General features: G+C 36.1%; 1 long non-coding RNA gene across 1 annotated transcript in view; it reads right to left on the reverse strand.

Annotated features, from left to right (window-relative positions):
- Positions 1–10,012, reverse strand: part of LOC144330541 (uncharacterized) — a 70,577-nt gene extending 60,565 nt beyond the window's left edge. Inside the window, exons 1-2 of the long non-coding RNA XR_013396837.1 lie at positions 9,910–10,012; positions 7,155–7,156 (exon numbers count right to left, since the gene is read on the reverse strand). This is a non-coding gene — a long non-coding RNA (uncharacterized LOC144330541). The remainder of the gene's footprint in view (positions 1–7,154; positions 7,157–9,909) is intronic.
- Between the last annotated feature and the right edge of the window lie 6,534 nt (positions 10,013–16,546).

Genomic DNA, 16,546 nt, shown 5'->3' on the forward strand with positions numbered 1-16,546 from the left:
GACCTGGGCTCAACTCCTCCTAATGGGTTGAATGATGGAAAAAACTTAGAAAAATTCAGAAAAAAAATAATGTTACAAATAAAAGGGATACAAAAATCATTGGAACAATTAAACAGGGTGAATTGTTCAGATGGCTAATTAAAACATTATGAAACCTTATGAAAAAGGAGATGATAGAGGTCATAACTACTAAAATCTTAATAGATTGCTATAGGAAATACATACTCCAGCTGCTCCACCAACTCATCAGACTGTAAAAAGACCAAGGCATATTTCTTCAATGTATCCTGGTTGTGATGAATTTTTAAAATTCTTATAGTGATACACTAAAAAGAAGTCTCCAGAATCAGCACTAATTAAAATTAAAATAGTGTGAGTTAAAGAAGATACGTCAAGTCGGTCTGAGGTTGGAGGGGACTGTTGTCCCAGTAGTGTACCTGAGACATTCTCACTGATGCAGATGATATGTGATGCGATTTGGCTGTGTCCCCACCCAAATCTCGTCTTGAACAGTAGCTCTGATAATTCCCATGTGTTGTTGGAGGGACTTGGTGGGAGATAACTGAATCATGGAGATGATTTCCCCCATACTGTTCTCATGGTAGTAAAGAAGTCTCATGAGATCTGATGGTTTTATAAGGGGGATTTCCCTGCACAAGTTCTCTCTTTCCTGCCACCATTTAAGATGTGACTTGCACCTCCTTGCCTTCTGCCTCCCCAGCCATGTGGAACCGTGAGTCAATTAAATGTCTTTCCTTTATAATTATCCAGCCTTGGGCATGTCATTATTAGCAGTGTGAAAACTGACTAATACAATATGTCATGGGTGTGACAAGGAAATTTTATTGAAATTATTCTACACTGGGTCCTAGTGTACCAGCATACTTAAATATTCTAATAAAATTGAAAAGGCAATGTAATAATGTTATGAGGATGTGATGAATTGTCAGTGGCTTAAAATGGAAAATATGGCTCAAATAGAAATTTATGAACAAGTTATTTGTATTTGTTCCAACCCCACCAGAATGTATTGTTGAAACACCTATGACATCTTCAATGGTAGGTGCTACGTGAGATGGGGGGAGCGGGGGAGCTGTATGAAACTCTTTGCTTACTTAAATAATTAGAAAAAAAGGCATTATTAATATCTTCTAAAACTGTTTTAATTATTGGGCATGCTAGATTAAAAACCTTTCGAATGGCCTTACCCATGCAAATGGTTAATGTAAAATAAAATAGCATACCTGGGGAATCATCAATAAATTTCTGATTTGATTAAGGATATGTGAGACACAAGTATATTAGCATCCACAAAATACCTTTGTAAATATCTGATATGGTTTATGAAAAACATTGGGGAATCCTGGAGGTTAGCTGTAAACTATGGGGGACTGAATAAAATGGTGCCTTCAACAGCATTAGCCACACCTTATAGGGTGTTAACCATTCAAGCTTGCAATAAGCTAAGGAAGATTGGTATTCTGTGATTCATTTATTTAATGGCATCGTTTTTATTTCCATTATGAAAGAAGGTCGAAGTCAATGTGCATTCATGTAGGACTCAGAATCCAATATAGTTTTACCGAGCTTCCACAAGGATATTTAAATCCTTCTGCTTACTGCCACAATCTATTGAAAAGAGGCTTTGATTAGATTCAATAGAAATGTAGTGTTATATGTTATACTGAAGATATAATGTTATCTCAATCTGAAGATCAGGTTAAGATAATTAAAGATGATGATTAATCACATCACTATTTGGGACTGGTTAATTAGTAAGCTGAAATGTAGAGCCAAGAGCTCATGTTAATATTCATAGGTAACATTCACATTCACTCATTTCCTGGGCCAGAGACATTAGCAGCATTCTTCAAATAACCAAAAATACGTGACTGTGTCTCTCAGCTCAAAAACTGAAACAAAAATTGATTTTTTTGTTGTTGTTGTTTCATAAAATCATAAACATCTGTATATGTTATTAGCCCACATTCACAAAATTACCAGAAAAAAAAAAAACCCAAGAAGCTGAATTTGAATGGGTCCCTTAACAGCAACATCTCTTGGAGCATCAAAGAGTCATTATCCAATAGATACTTAGGGCCACTCAAAGCCCAGTAATGGTCAAATGATGTTAGAAGTGTCAACAACTCCACCCACACTCACTGGTCTTTGCCAGAAGTCCATTACTGCCTCCCAACGACAACCACTGGGATTTGGGACTAGAAATTTTCCTGATGCAATTCCCTGCTATACTCTTTTGAATAGCAATTATTGACTTCTTCTTGTGCTTTACTTAAACCTGATTCTACTATGGAAGGATGTAAAGTTATTTTAAGACCTGAAATGCCCATCATGGCATGCATTGTGTAAAAATAACTTTCTAACAAGAAAAATTCAGCAGTTCCTCATGAAATGGAAATGCTAATTCGAGTGCATGAGACAGGGGGACCACTGGAATACTTTAAAAGGTGGTTTCCTTGGCTTTGGAATCTGCATTAGATCCCCATAAGGATTTATCTAACTCCATAACTGAATTTGCCGCCACCTATGGTCAGTTCTTAGAGGATACTAAACAAGCAACATGGTTTATGGTTGGTGTCTCAAGAATAGAGGAACAACATTCAATCTGGAAGGCACTGAGACAGGTCACTGGTTTTACTTTAACTGAAGAAGGTAAAGATGAATCTGCTCAACGGATAGAATTAAGAGTTGTGTCCCCTAACTGTGGCATCATAGGAACCAGATCGTTGTATATGATACGGATTTTAACAGATTCTTGGATAATAACAAATGAACTGGAGGTATGGTTCAGAATTGGAACATAAGAGATATCTCAGTGCAGGTACTACATTATAAATATTTTGTGAAGAAGAAAATTCCAAATGGGACAGGTTGAAGGCCATCAAAAACAAACAAACAAAACAATGCCACCTCATACATTCATTAAAAAAAACTGGAACCAGAAACTGAATACCCACATTTGGTCTTTGGAAGTGGTTTCTTGGTTACATGACACGAGCAGTCATGGAGGCATTTAAGCAGCATAATGGAGAGCAGTAAAACATGAATCCCACTGTTCTCAGTCTGAGTGATAAAGAATCATAGGAGGCCTTTGATATTTCATTGGGAAGCCTCAGATCTCTCTGATGTTTGCCTATGCTTTTCTCCTACGGCTATACCATCATAGTGAGCTTTATTTAAACCCTTTCATGAGTATAATCTTTGGAGTCTCATGAATCTTATCAATCATCTAGCCCTGTGTAATTAAGGTAATTATGTGAATCAAAGTTTAAAACATTCTCAAACAGTATGTTAATTTTTAAGATTATAATTATCTAAATGTTGTGATTTAGTTTTCTGAATTCTTTTTATGATGAATTTTTCTTCATATGTTTATTTTAAATTGTGTGCTTATCTTCAGTGGGGCTTTATGTGTAGTAACTTTGTGTAACTAAAGTGAAATGCACATTTTTTCTAGAATAATTTGTATTTGTTTTTGCAAGTTGCCCAAGGATTTTTATTTTCACAGTTTAGAGATTTCCGTATCATATGAGTTTTGCAAATTTAAGTATAAAATATTTACCAAGGTAGGGTAAAAAACATGGCAAGAGCAAGCAAAAGTGATACAGTAGGGACAAACCAGGGGTTTCTCCATTCCCAGAAACACTGAAAAATTGGCAAATCTGTTAGAATCAATCTTATAGGAACTCTGAAAGATAGTCAAAGGTTTACAGCAAACGAATGTTTAACTTGAAGAAAGGACACTAACACAAAATAGAAAAGGATTTGTATAATTAACTTATTTGTACTCCACCAAATTCCCCATGATGCTGCAGTCTTTAAAATGGCAGCCCACATTCTTGATGTGGTTACCTGGTTTTAAAAGTTGCAGAGTGACAGTTGTTCCCAAGGAATTGTGTTTGTCTATTTTGGCTTGCTTGTCTGTGGATCCCTGAAATATTGATGCAATGAAGGAACTTACAATTGTTTTACCAAACTCAAAGCTGTCTCAGGGCAAAAAGGTGCCTAAAAAGCATGTTCTTCAAAAACACTGAAAGAAAAATGAATGACCTACTCTGTGTTGTGCATACAATAACACTTGTGGCAAACAATGGTCATATTGAAAGCCTGGGAGGAAAGGCTTAGAAGTGTAATGCTTTGGATGATCAGAGATAAGCAATGCCTGGAGAAAATTTTCTTTTCTTTCCTTACCTCTCCTTCTTCTTCTGTTTTTGTTTTTGTTTTGCTTGTTTTCAGCTCTAGACACTAAAGAAATCTCTGTCAAATCAATGGCTGGTAATGAAGGTAAAAGTGAAAGATATCAGAGACTGTCTCAAAAAAAAAAAAAAAAAAAAAAAGAAAAGATATCAGAGACCACCCATCACAAACAATGCAATATTTACAGAAGTAGTTTACAAAATTCACTATACCCCCACAGCAAGCAAATGAAAAATATTGAACATGGGAGAATCTGATTTATAGAGTTACCATATCATAATATTTAAAACATCCAGTTTTTAACAAAACATTATGAGGCAAGCCAAGAAACAAAAAAGTATGACCCAGTCATGTGAGAAAAAGAGAAATTAACAAAAGTTGTCTGTGAGGAAACACAGACACTGGACTTCCTAGACAAAGATTGATAGTCAACTGTCTTAAATATGTTCAAACAGCTAAAGGCAACCATTGACAAAGAGTTAAAAGAAGGCAGTAGACTTAAATAGGCAGAGAAAAGATCCACCAAATTTGAAGATAGTTCAATTAGGTAATTCGGTCTGAAGTCTCAGAAGAAAAAAAAACAAAGGAAAATAAACAGAGCCTAGGTGTGGGACACCATAAGACATACTAACATAGGCATAGTGAGAGTCCTTGAAGAAAATGAGAAAAGAAAAAAAGAAGAAAATTTCAAGAGATAATGTCTGAGAACTTCTCAAATTTGATGAAAGACATGAATCTATACATCCAGGAAGCTCAACACATTCCAAATAGAAAAAACTCAAAGACATCTACATAGAGACACATTATAATCAAACTGTGAAAATACAAAGACCATGAGAGAATCTTGAAAGCATCAGACAAAAAGCAAATCAACACATACAAGGGGATCCTCAAGATTAACAGTTCAATTATCATAAAAAAATATGGGCACCACAAAACAGTAGAATGATATATTTACTATGCTGAAAGAAACAAAAAAGCTGTCAATCAACAATTATGTTTCTGCTGTAACTATGCTTCAAAATTAAGAAAAAAATTAAAACAATTCCAGAAAAAGAAGAACTAGAGGAGATTATTGCTAGTAGACCTGCCCTGGAAAAAAAAAATGCTAAAGAGAATTCTTCAGGATAAAATTAAAAGGTATTAGATAATAACTTGAAGCAAGACATATGGAAAAATAACACAAGTAAATGTAACAACTTCTGTAAATATAAAAGTGAGTATTACTGTATTTTCACTTGTACTTCTTACTCTTTTTATCTCATATGATTTAAAAGACAAATGCGTCTTGGGGTTGCTCTTCTCAAGAAGTATCTTTGTGGTGTTCTCTGTATTTCCTGAATTTGAATGTTGGCCTGTCATGCTAGGTTGGGGAAGTTCTCCTGGATAATATCCTGAAGAGTGTTTTCCATTTATGTACCCAACAAACATACAAAAAACTGCTCATCATCACTGGTCATTAGAAAAATGCAAATCAAAACCATAATCAGATATCATCTCACACCAGTTAGAATGGCGATCATTAAAAAGTCAGTAAAGAACAGATGGTGGAGAGGATGTGGAGAAATAGGAATGCTTTTACACTGTTAGTGAGAGTGTAAATTAGTTCAACCATTGTAGAAGACAGTGTGCAATCCCTCAAGAATCTAGAACTAGACATATCATTTGACCCAGCAATTCCATTACTGGGTATATACCCAAAGGATTATAAATCATTCTACTATAAAGACACACGCGTGCATTATGTTTATAGAAGCACTATTCACAATAGGAAAGACTTGGAACCAACCTAAATGTCCATTAATGATAGACTGAATAAAGAAAATGTGGCACATATACACCATGGAATACTATGCAACCATAAAAAAGAATGAGTTCCTGTCCTTTGCAGGGACGTGGATGAAGCTGTAAACTATCATTCTCAGCAAACTAACACAAGAAAAGAAAACCAACACCACACGTTCTCACTCATAAGTGGGAGCTGAACAACGAGAACACATGGACACAGGGAGGGGAACATCACATGCCGGTGTCTGTCAGGAGGTGAGGGGTTGGGGGAGAGAATGCATTAGGGAAAATATCTAATGTGGGTGATGGGTTGATGAATGCAGCAAACCACCACAGCATGTGTATACCTATGTAACAAAACTGTATGTTCTGTACGTGTACTCCAGAACTTAAAGTATAATAAAAAAAAGAAGACAAATGCATAAAACAATAACTACAAATTTAGTAGGCACACAAAATATAATGAGGCAATTTGCAAAAATAGTAATATAAGGAGGAGGGATGGAAATGCATAGAAGAATTTTGTATGCCACTGAAGCAAAGTTAATATAATTTCAAAGTAGGTAGTTATAAGTTTAAGGTGCTAAAAGTAATCACGAAGTTAACCAAATCTAACATAGAAAAAATAGGAAAATGCAGAAGTTCTTATCAGTAATTTCTTGAACTATAAATAGGTTAAACTCTCTATTTAAAAGACAGAGATTGTAATAATGGATACAAATACAGGGTCCATCCACGTGATGTCTACAATAGATTTGACTAATATGCAAAGACACAAACAGGTTGAAAAGAATATATTATAACATAAAAATATATTCCATGCAAATAGTAACCAAAAGAGAGCTGGTATGGCTATAGGCCCAAGTAGACTTTATGTAAAAGATTGTTAAAAGACCCAGAGGACATTATACAATGACAAAAGGGTCAACCAATCAAGACTATGTAACAATTACACACACACACATGCACACACACACACTTATGTACGTAAAGAGCTCCAACATACATGAAACATAACTTGACAACTGAAAGGAGACATGTAAGATTCTGAAAGGTTAGAAATTTCAATGCCACACTTTCAATAATGGAAGAAACAAGTAGATTGAAGATTTGTTTTAATGACAATTTAAACACTACACACCAATTACTTCTAACAGACATATACAGAACACTGCATTCCACAATGCAATACTCCTTCTTAACTGCACACGGAACAGTCTACAAGGTACAACAAATTTTAGGCCAGAAAACAAGTCTCAATACATTTTTTTCTTGAGATGGAGTCTCCCTCTGTCGCCCAGGCTGGAGTGCAGTGGTGCAATCTGGGCTCGCTGCAAGCTCTGCCTCCTGAGTTCACGCCATTCTCCCGCCTCAGCCTCCCGAGTAGCTGGGACTACAGGCGCCTGCCACCAAGCCCAGATATTTTTTTTTTGTATTTTTAGTAGAAACGGCGTTTCACCGTGTTAGTCAGGATGGTCTGGATCTCCTGACCTCATGATCTGCTCACCTTGGCCTCCCAAAGTGCTGGGATTACGGGCATGAGCCATTGCCTCAGGCCAGTACATTTTAAAAGATTAAATTCATCTAAAGAATCTCCAAACACAATGGCATGAAGCTAGAAATCAGTAACAGAAAAAAATAAGAAATGCATAAATATGTAAATATTAAATAACACACTATGAAAAGACCAACGGGTCAAAGAAGAAATTACAAGGTAAATTAGAAAATATTTATAGTGGAATAAAAGCAAAAATACAATCTACTGAAACTTTTGGAATTCAGCAAAAGAAACATACTCAGAGATTAATTTACAGTTGGAAATGCTCACATTAGAAAAGAACAATGGGTAGGAGGCAGAGCAAGATGGCCAAATAGAAGCCATCCAGTGATTGTACCCTCGACAAGAACACCAAATTAAGCAACTATCCACACATACAAAAACACCACTTTATAAGAACCACAATTTAGGAAAGCAACCACAGTACCTGGTTTTAACATAATATTAAAGAAAGAAGCATTGATGATGGTAGGAAAGGCAGTCTTGAATTATCTACACCAGCCATCTCCTATACCTTGGCAGCAGCCACATGATGTGAAGAGAGAATCTGCACACCTGGGGGAGGGAGAGAGCAGTGATTGTGTGACTTTACGTTGAAACTTACTGCTGCCCTGTCACAGAAGAAAGCAACACCAGGCAGAACTCAGCTAGTGCCCATAGAGGGAGCATTTAGACCAGTTCTAGCTAGAGGCAAGTTGTTCATCCCAGTAGTTGGAATCTGAGTTCCAGCAAGCCCTGTCACCATGGGCTAAAATGTTCTGAGGTCCTAAATAAACTTGAAAGACAGTCTAGGCCTCAAGGACTGCAGTTCCCGGGAAAGTACTGGTACTCTGCTGGGCTCAGAGCCAGTGGCCTCGGGGATGGGGAGCGGAATGCAACCTAGTGAGATATCAGCAGGGGTGGCCAAGAAAGTGCTTTTGTCACCCCTCTCCCCATCCCAGATAGTACAGCCACAGCTCTGGGAGAGACTCTTTCCCTCTATTTAAGGAGAGGAGAGGGGAGAGTAAAGAGGACTTTGTCTTGAAACATGGATACCAGTGCATCAACAGTAGAATAGGGCACCAGGCAGAGAGTCCTGAGGCTTCCAATCCAGGCCCTAGCTCCTGGACAACATTTCAAAACACACCCTGGTCCCGAAGGGAATCTGCTCCCTTGATGGGAAGGACTCAGTCATAGAAAAATTCAACTGCTGACTAAAGAGCCATGAGAAATCAGCAGCGATAGTCATGCAGTACTTGCTGTGAGCCTTGGATGAGACTCAGAGCTGGGCTGAATTCAGGTGTGAACTAGCACATTCCCAGCTGCAGGAATGACTACTGGGAATTCAGAGACATCTGTGAGAGAGACACGCTCTATTTGAGGAAATGGGAAAAAAGAGTAAAGGGGATGTTGCCTTGCGGCTTGGATACCAGCTTAACCACAATAGGGTAGAGCGTCAAGTTGGCTCCTGGGGTCCCCATTCCAGGCCTTGGCTTTTGGATGGCATTTCTGGACCTGCCCTGGGCCAGAGGGGAACCCACTTCCATGAAGAAAGAACTCAGAACTGGCAGCATTTGCCACAAGCTGACTAAAAATATCCTTGGATCTGGAGTGAACAGCAGCAAAAGCCAAGCAATACTCTTCATGGGTCTTAGGCAACAGTGACCATAGGGAGAGACTCCTCTGCTTGAGGAAAGGGGAGGGAAGAGTAGGAAGGACTTTGTCTTATGGTATGGATGACTGCTCAGCCACAGTAGAACAAAGCACCAGGTGGATTTCTAAGGCTCCTAACTCGAGGCCCTGGCTTCCAGATGGCATCTCCAGACTTTTCCAGGGCCAGGGGAACTTCCTGCCCTGAAGGAAAGGGCATAAGCCTGGCTGGATTTACCACTTGCTGATTGTAGAGCCCTCAGTCATTTCTCGAGTGAACATAGGTGGTAGCCTCGCAGTGGTCACTGTGGGCCTTGGGTAAGACCCAGTGCTATGCTGGCTTCAGGTCTGACCCAGAACAGTCCCAGTGGTGGTGGCCATAAGGATGCTTGTGTCACCCACACTACAACTCCAGGCACATCAGCATAGAGCGAGAGAGTCTCTCTTTGTTTGGGGTAAAGTACGGGAAGAGAACAAGTGTCTCTGCCTGGTAATGCAGGGAATTCTCCTGGATCTTTCCTAAGACCACCAAGGTGGTAACTCTAGAAGTCTGCCAGAGCCAGCATTACTGGTCTTGGAGTATCCCCTACAGGTAATATGGCCGCAGTGACCAAAAACTCAGATCACAACACTCAAGTCCTTTCAAATACCTGAAAAGCCTTTGCAAGAATGATAGGTAAAAAATAAGTCCAGACTATGAAGACTATAATAAATACCTAACTTTTCGATGCCCTGACATTGATGAACATCCACAAACATCAAGACCATCCAGGAAAACATGGCCTCACCATGAGAACTAGATAAGGCATCAGTGACCAAACTGAAAGAGACAGAGACATGTGACCTTTTATTCAGAGAACTCAGAAAAGCTGTTTTGAGAAAGCTCAACAAAATCCAAGATATCAAAGGGAAGGAATTCAAAATTCTATCAGATAAAGTTAAGAAAAAGATTGAAATAATTTAAAAGAATCAAGCAAAAATTATAGAGCTTCAAAACACAGTTGACATACTGAAGAATGCATCATAGTCTCTTAACAGCATAAATGATCAAGCAGGAGAAAGAATTAGTGAGCTTAAAGGCAGGCTATTTGAAAATGCACAGCGGAGACAAAAATAAAAACAAAAAAGCATGTCTACAAAATCTAGAAAATAGCCTCAAAAGGGCAAGCCTAAGAGTTACTGACCTTCAAGAGGAGGTAGAGACAGATATCTGAATAGAAAATTTATTCAAAGGGATAATAACAGAAAACTTTCCAAACTTAGAAAACGATATCAATATTCAAGTACAAGAAAGTTATAGAAGCAGACTTAACCAAATAGGACTACCTCAAAACTTTTAATAATCAAACTCCCAAAGGTCAAGGATAAAGAAAGGATCCACAAAGCAGCAAGAGAAAAGAAACAAATAATATACAAAGGAGCTCCAGTACATCTGGCAGCAGACTTCTCAGTGAAAATGCTACAAGCTGGGAGAAAGTGGCATGACATATTTGAAGTGCAAAAGAAAAAAAAATAACTCTCTTGTAGAATAGTATATCCAGGGAAAATATACTTGAAACATGAATAAGAAATACAGACTTTCCCAGACAAACTAAAGCTGAAAGATTTCATCAACACCAGACCTGTCCTACAAGAAATGCTAAAGTTCTTCAATCTGAAAGAAAAGGACATTAATGAGCAAAAAGAAGTCATCTGAAAGTAAAAAACTCACTAGTAGTAGTAGGTACACAGAAAAACACAAAATATTAAAACACCGTTATTGTGGTTTGTAAACTACTCATACCATTAGTAGAAAAACTAAAAAATAAACCTATGAAAAATAACTACAACTTTTCAATACATAAGCAGTACAATGAGATGTAAATAGAAACAACAAAAAGTTAAAATGTAGGAGGATGAAGTTAAAGTGTAGAGTTTTTTTGGTTTTCTTTTTGCTTCTTTGTTAGTTTATGCAATCAATGTTAAGTTTTCATCAATTTGAAATAATGAGTTAAGAAATATTATTTCAAGCCTGTGGTAACCTCAAATAAAAAAAAAATACAACAGGTAGATAGACAAAAAATAAAAAAGGATGTAGTTAAAGCATCCACTTGGTAAAATCACTTTCACTAAAGGAAGATAGAAAAGAAGTAAAGAAGAAAGAGGAGACCACAAAACAATCTGGAAATAACAAAATGGCAGAAGTAAGTCTTTACTTGCAAATAATAACATAGACTATCAATGGACTAAACTTGCTAATCAAAAGACATAAAGTAACTGAATAGATTTAAACAAAAACCCAAAATCTGTGCCTACAAGAAACACACTTCACCTATAAAGACACACATAGACCCATAATAAAGGGATGAAAAGAGATATTCCATGTCAATGGAAACTAAAAAAGGGCAGGAGTTGCTATACTTATATCAGACAAAATAGATTTCAAGACAAAAACTAGATGAGACAAAGAAGGTTGCTATATAATAATGAAGGAGTCAATTCAGCAAGAGGATATAACAATTGTAAATACACATGCACCCAACACTGTAGCACCCAGATAAATAAAGCAAATATTATTAAAGCTAAAAAGAGGGATAGGATAGACCCCAATACAATAATAGCTAGAAACTTCAATATCTCCACTTTCAGAATTGGTTAGATCATCCAGACAGAAAATCAACAAAGAAACATTGGGCTTAATAGGAACCATAGACCAAATGAGCCCCGTAGAAATTTACAGATCATTTCACCCAAAGGCTGCAGAATACACATTCTTCTTAGCACATGGTTCATTCTCGAAGATAGACCATATATTAAGCTACAAAACAAGTCTTAAAACATTCAAAAAAGTAAAGTACTATCAAGTATTTTCTCTGACCACAATTAAATAGAATGAAAAATCAATAAAAAGGGGAACTTTGGAGGCTATACAAACACATGTAAGTTAAGCAATATGCTCCTGAATGACCAGTGGGGTCAATGAAGAAATTATGAAGGAAATCAAAAAATGTCTCAAAACAAATGAAGATGGAAATACAACATACGAAAATCTATGAGATACAGCAAAAACAGTACTAAGAGGAAAGTTTATAGCAATAAGCACCTACATCAAAAAATAAGAACAGTTTTAAATAAACAACCTAATGATAGATTTTAAAGAACTAGAAAAGCAAGAGCAAAACAAACCCAAAATTAGTGGAAGAAAAAAAAATAATAAAGATCAGAGCAGAAATAAATGAAATTGACACAAAGAAAATAATACAAAAGATCAACAGAATAAAAAGTTAGTTGTGAAAACAAACCTTTAGCAACAACTAAGAAAAAAAGAGAGAACATCCAAGTAAATTAGAGATTAAAAAGGAGACATTGCAATGGATACTGCAGTAATTCAAAGAATCATTAGCGGCTACTATGAGCAATTATATGCCAATAAATTGGAAAACCTAGGATAAATAAATCAACTTTCAGACACATACAACCTATGAAGACCGAATCACAAAGAAATAGAAAACCTCAACAGACCAAAAATGAGTAATGAGATAAAAATAAAAAGTCTTCCAGCAAAGAAAAGCCTAAGACTAAGGCTTTATTGCTGAATTTTAACAAAATTTTAAAAAAGAACGAATACCAATTCCACTGAAACTCTTGCACAAAACAGAGAAAAAGAGAACACACATTGATATGCAAATCAATCAATGCAATATATCATATCACAGAATGAATGACAAAATTATATGATCATCTCAACTGATATTAGAAAAGCATTTGATAAAATTCAACATTGCTTCATGATTAAAACCTTCAAAAAATTGGATATGGAAGGAACATATTTCAACACAATAAAAGGCAGGCATGAAGCTAGTATCATGCTGAATGGGGAAAAACTGAAGGCCTTTCCTGTAAGATTTGGAACAAAACAAGGATGCTCACTTTCACCAATGTTATTCACCATACTACTGGAAGCCCTAGCTGGAACAATCAGACAAGAGAAAGAAATAAAGGGCATCCCCACTGGAAGGGAAGAAGTTGTTTGTAGGTAATATGGTATTATATTTGAAACAACTCAAAGACTCCACCAAAAAACTGTTAGATTTGATAAATTTAGTAAAGTTACAGGCTACAAGATTGACGTACAAAAATCAGTAGCATTTGTATGTCAACAGTGGACAATCTGAAAAAGAAATCAATAAAATAATTCCATTTACAGTAGTTACAAAAAAAAAAAGTAGGAATAAGCTTAACCAAAGAGGTAAAACATCTCTTCAGTGAAAACTATAAAACATTTATGAAAGAAATTCAAGGGGACACATGAAAAAGGAAATATATTTCATGTTTGTGGATTGGAAGAATCGACATTGTTAAAATGTTCTTTCTATCCAAAGCAAGCTACAGATTCAATGTTATCCCTATCATAATACAAAAGACATTCTTCAAAGAAAGGAGGAAAAAATTATACCACAATTTACATGGAACCACAAGAGACTCAGAATAGCCACAAGTATTCTGAGCAAAAAGAACAAAACTTAAGGAATCACATTACTTGACTTCAATTATACCACAGAGCTATAATAACCAAAACAGCATGGTACTGTCATAAAAACAGACACAGGCCAATAGAACAAAACAGAGAACACAGAAATAAGTCCATACATTGACAAAAAACTCATTTTCAACAAAGGTACCGAGAACGTACATTAGGGAAAAAGCAATCTCTTCAATAAATGGTGCTGGGAAAACCAGATATTCATTTGCAGAAGAATGAAACTAGACCACTATCTCTCACCACATACAAAAATCAAATCTAAATGGATTAAATATTTAAATCTAAGACCTCAAATAATGAAACTACTACAAGAAAACATTGGGAAATCTCTCCAACACATTGGACTGGGCAAAAGTTTCTTGAGTAACTTCACACAAGCACAGGCAAGCAATGTAAAAATGGACAAATGGAATCACATCAAGTTAAAAAACTTCTGCACAGCAAAGAAAACAATCAACAAAATGAGGAGATGACCCACAGAATGGGAGAAAAGATTTGCCAACTATACATCTGACAAGCAATTAATAATCAGAATATATAAGTAGCTCAAGCAACTTAATAGGAATAAATATAATAATATGATTGTAAAAATCAACAAAAGATCAGAATAGATATTTCTCAAAAGAAGACATACAAATGGCAAACAGGCATAGGAAAAGGTGTTCAACATCATTAATCGTCAGAAAAATGCAAATCAAAACTACAATCTTATCCCAGTTAAAACAGCGTTTATCTAAAACACAGTCAATAAGAAATGCTGGTGAGGATGTAGAGAAAAGGGAATCCTCATACACTGTTGATGGCAATGTAAATTAGTATACCTACTACGAAGAACAGTTTGAAGATTCCTCAAAAAACTAAAAATAGAATGACCATGTGATCCAGCACTCTCACTGCTAGGTATATACCCAAAAGAAAGAAAATCCGTATATCAAAGAGATATATGCACACTTGTGTTTATTGCAGCACTATTCATAATAGCCAAGATTTGGAAACAACCTAAATGTTCATCAACAGATGAATAGATAAGAAAAAAAAAGTGGTAGAAAAAGACAATGGCATACTATTCAGTCATATAAGAGAATGAGATCCTGTCATTTGCAACAACATGGATGGAACTGGAGATGATTAAGTGCAATAAGTCGGGCACAAAAAGACAAATTTTGCATGTCCTCACTTATTTGTGGGAGCTAAAAATGTTAAAACAATTTAACTCATGGAGACTGAGTAGAATGGTTGTTACCAGTGGCTAGGAATGGTACTGGGGGGCAAGGATTGGAGATGGTTAATGGGTACAAAAATACAGATAAATAGCATGAATAAGATCCGTTATTTGAAAGCATAGCAGGGTGACCATCATCAACAATAATTTTTGTACAATTTAAAATAACTAGAATAGTTTAAATGGATTATTTGTAATACAATGAAAGTGTAAATGCTTGAGATAATGGATACTCCATTTACCCTGAGGTATTTATTACATATTGTACACCTGTATCTAAATATCTCATTTACCCCATAAATATTACAGCTACTATGTACATACACAATTAAAAAAAAAGTGATCTCAAATAATAACCTAACATAAATCTTAAAGAACTAGAAAAATAAGAGCAAGGTAATTCAAAGCTAGCAGAAAGAAGGAAATAATGAAGATTAGGACCAAGATAAAAGGAAGATAGAGAATGAAAAAACGATAGAGTGCTAGTGATGCCAAAAGTTAGTTTTTTGAAATGGTCAAAAAAAGTATGATAAACCTTTATCTGAACCAATACAGTTTTCTTCTTTTTAAAGAAGAAAACTCTGTCGTTTGCAACAATGTGGATGAACCTGGAGAATAATATGCTAAGTAAAATAAGCCTGACAAAGAAGACAAATATTGCATGATCTGATTCATGTGTAGAATCTAAAACAGTCAAATGCCTAAAAGTAGAGCGTAGAATATTTCTTACCAGAGGTTGGAGGAAGCAGGAATGGGGAAAGGAAAGATACTAGTTACAGGGTACAAAGTTAGATGGAAAAAAAAAAAAGTAGTGATTCTATTGCAGATCATGATGCCTATAGTTGATAATAATGTACTTTATATTTCAAAATTGCTAAAAGAGTATATATATATAAATATATATATATATATTTAGACACAGTCTTGTTGTGTTGCCCAGGTTGGAGTGCAGTGGCACGATCTTGGCTCACTGCAACCACTGCCTACCAAGTTCAAGCGATTCCTCTGCCTCAGCCTCTGGAGTAACAGGGACTATAGGCACGCGCCACCACGCCAAGCTAATGTGTGTGTGTGTGTGTGTGTGTGTGTGTGTGTATGTGTATTTTTAGCAGAGACAAGGTTTCACCGTCTTAGCCAGGGTGGTCTCGATTTCCTGACCTCTTGATCCATCCGCCTCGGCCTCCCAGAGTGCTGAGATTACGGGCCTGAGCTACCACGTCCGTCCTCAAGAGTAGATTTTAAATGTCTTTAACACAAAAAAAAGATAACTAGATGAGGTAATGGATTTAATCCATTAGCTAGATCGAATCATTTCACAATAAATACATATATCATATATCAAATATCACAATTTTGTCCATAAATATATATACAATAACAAAGAGAGAAAAGACACAGAAATTAATATAAGAAACAAAAGTAGAGGCATTACCACTCACCTCACAGGAAGCCTGTCACAAAGGACCACATGTATTATTCAATATGTATAAAATGTTTACAGCCAGATCTAAATAAATAGAAAATAGAGTAATAGTTGCCTAGGACTGGGGGGAAGTGTGTTGAAGTTGTTTTTTAGAGGAAGGGGTAAAAATCTTATAAAATAGATTGT

This window comes from Macaca mulatta, chromosome 8 (genome assembly GCF_049350105.2).
Source record: "Macaca mulatta isolate MMU2019108-1 chromosome 8, T2T-MMU8v2.0, whole genome shotgun sequence".
Classification (NCBI taxonomy): domain Eukaryota; kingdom Metazoa; phylum Chordata; class Mammalia; order Primates; family Cercopithecidae; genus Macaca; species Macaca mulatta.